A 3,262-nucleotide genomic window follows, 5' to 3' on the forward strand; every position below is an offset into this window, starting at 1 on the left:
TATATCATATTTTTGACGATGCTATTCTAGTATTCTGTATCATTACTTGTGCTAGCTTTTCTTTCCTTTCTTTTTCTTTTCTTTTTTTTTTTTTTTGGTAGATTTTACACGAGATAGAATTATCTGGGAAGAGGAAACTCAGTTGGGAAAATGCCATCAGATTACCTGCAGGCATTTCCTTGATCAATGATTGATGTAGGGGTGGGGTTAGCCCACTGTGGGTGGTGCCATCCTTTGGCTGGTGGTCCTGGCAAGCATCATAAAGAGCAGAGCATAGGGAACCAGCGGGTAGGCAGCGTTTGTCCACGGTCTCTTCTTCAGTTCCTGCCTCCAGGTTTCTGCTTGAGTTTCCAAGTCGATTATGGACCCTGACGTGGAAGTGTATAAGTCAAGTAAACCCTTTCCTTCCCTGGTTGGCTTTTGTTAGTTTTTTTTTTTTTTTTATCACAGCAATAGAAAGCAAACTGAAATATTACTTATTTTGTTTCTATTTTTAATCGTCAGTCATTTTCACAAACACTTGTGATTATTTGGTCTAATTGATGAATTGACTCTTTCATTATTATGAAAAATCTTTTTTTTTAATCCCTGGTACTATTTGGAATTCTTTAATATTTTGTATTTGATAATAATAGATCCAGTCCATTATTCTTGTAGCTGGTGTTTACCCGGCATATCTTTTCTCATTCATTTACTCAATCCATATATTTTTATCTAGAATCTATTCCTTGTAGATAAGAAGTATTTGGTTAATACTCATAGCCAGTCCAATAATCTCTTCCTCTTAACTGTATATTTTGATCAGTTATGTTTAATATCTTCATCAATATGGTTAAGTTTAAATATCTCATTAAGTTTATCTCATTATAATTTTCTATTTTTCTCATGTATTGCTCTCTTTATTTCTTCTTTTGCTGTTTTGGGGATTCAATTTTATTTTCTATTGGCCTGTTTCACTTTATTTCAATTTTATTTATTTTTAATTGTTGTTCTGGAGTTTCAAATATGCACTTTTAGCTCACTATAGTCTCCTTTTAAATAATATTATCCACTAAATATATGGTATGCAAAACACATGACAGCAATTCCCTTTCCTATTAGAAATTCACCCATTTTACCTCTAGGTAAGTTTGTTCCTTTGTATATACGCTTAGAGAACGTTTGTTTTTACTGGTTGGGGTCAGTCAGTCAGTTGAATAGTAATACACACATTGGGCCCCAGCTAAGGCAGACTAGTTACTACCAAGAAAGGCTTACATTTTCACCTGGTCAGCCCTAAGAAACAATAACTCTATGGATGCTTTTCATGTCTGTCTATTTTTCATTTTTAGAACTACCTTCAAAGATGTTGAACCATAATCCTGTGGTTATATGAGACAAGTAAACTACACAGAAAGGCAAAGTCAGCATTAGAATCCAGATTTTCCTGGAAGCCAGTGCTTTAAATACATACTTTTTTTTTTGGTGTGTTCTTTTTCCTTTACATGTTTAAAATGATGAGCACATGACATTTCAAAATGGATCTTAACAATGTCTTAAAAATTAACTGTTGGCAGAAGGCTGCTTGTTGGTTCCTGGCTGCACAGCTAGCTTAGACCTGAAATAATCACACATAAACTGTATTAATTAAATCACTAATTGGTCCATTAGTTCTAGCTTCTTATTGGCTAACTCTTATATTAATTTAACCCATTCCTATTAATCTGTATATCGCCATGTGGCTGTGGCTTACTGGATAAAGTTCCCAGCATCTGTCTCCCGTGGCTCCATGGCTTCTCTCTGACTCCGCCCTTTTTTCTCCCAGCATTCTGTTTAGTTTTCCCCATCTAGCTCTGTTCCCCTGTAGCTGTGTTATAGGTCCAAAGCAGTTCCTTTATTTATCAATGGTAATCACGGCACACAGAGGGGACTCCCACATCAACTAACTCATCCGGTTTTAAAAATGGAAGCATGCCCAGTATAAAGGAACTAAAATTATATAATCACAGTAGTCAAAAATAGCTAGTTAATATTTTGATGTATTCCTTCGTTAAGTAAATTGTCTCTTTTTAAAGGTCTTTTTTTATGCATATGAAGTGTTTTGCCCACATGCTGTCTGGTGCCACGTACTGCCTGGTGCTCATGGAGGCCAGAAGAGGACATCCTGGGAACTGGAGTTACAGACAGTTGTGAGCTGCCATGTGGATCCTGGGAACTGAAACTGTGTCCTCTGCAAGAGCAGCCACTGAGCCACTTAGCCACTGAGCCACGTCTCTGGCCCTCATTTCTTGTTTCTACAGCTTAAGCTCATAACACACACGTTTTAAAGTATGGTTGACAAAAGTTTGACTGAATGGCCAAAGAAGTGACAAGTATTTGCCATTCCAGTTATCTACGGCTTTCGAGAGGCATGAGACAGACAGGAATACACATCGGAGGAAAGCACAAAGTAAGAGATTAAAATGCCGGTTTTATATAGTTGAGTCTCTACTGCACAGAATAATAGAGTAACTGTAAAGTCTTATTTAAATTATACTCATAACAATAAACGCACACTGTGATGGGTAAGGGAGGCTGTTGACAGAAAACTGTTTTAAAAGATGTAGAAAGTTGTTTATTTGGATCCAAATATGAGTTACCATGGGGCCTGCAAATGGATTCAAGTTTCCCTCAAAGACATGTTTTACTATGAAGGAGGCTACATGCATTTTTATAGTCAAATTCATTGACGTGGTGGGAATACTGGCTAGCCTAAACGATTTGATGAAGTCTCTTTTATGGGTTTTGGATATCCTAGCATTTAGTTTCAGAGGTGGTGGGGAGTAGAGGCCTGCTAAGCTTAGTGCGAACTGAAAAGTTTATCTGATAGATCAGATACAAGATTTAATGTAAGTGACCATTAAAGGGTGTAAGGTAGCCAAAGGTAATTTTGCCCGGTGTCATCCCATCTCTTCACGATCACCAGAGACTAGGTAGCCAAGGTCTGGTAGTCTGCAGGATCTTTAAGAAAGATAAAGAAGAAACCAGAGGAGAAAAATGGGGCCATCAGTGAGTGGGGAGGGGAGGAGCAATAGAGAAAGGAATAGCAGGCTACAGTGGTGTGAAAAGGGCGAGGGAGGCCTTTAATTAAGGAGGAAGACAGAGATTAATACACAAGAGTGCTATGTCCAGCATGGCTCCAGGGACAGACATGACCAGCATGGTGAGGGAATGAAGGAAAGATAGATAAGTGACATAAAGAAAAGCCAGGGTTGGGGCTGGAGAGATGGCTCAGGGGTTAAGA

The sequence above is a fragment of the Microtus ochrogaster genome, linkage group LG7_11 (genome assembly GCF_000317375.1).
Source record: "Microtus ochrogaster isolate Prairie Vole_2 linkage group LG7_11, MicOch1.0, whole genome shotgun sequence".
Classification (NCBI taxonomy): Eukaryota; Metazoa; Chordata; class Mammalia; order Rodentia; family Cricetidae; genus Microtus; species Microtus ochrogaster.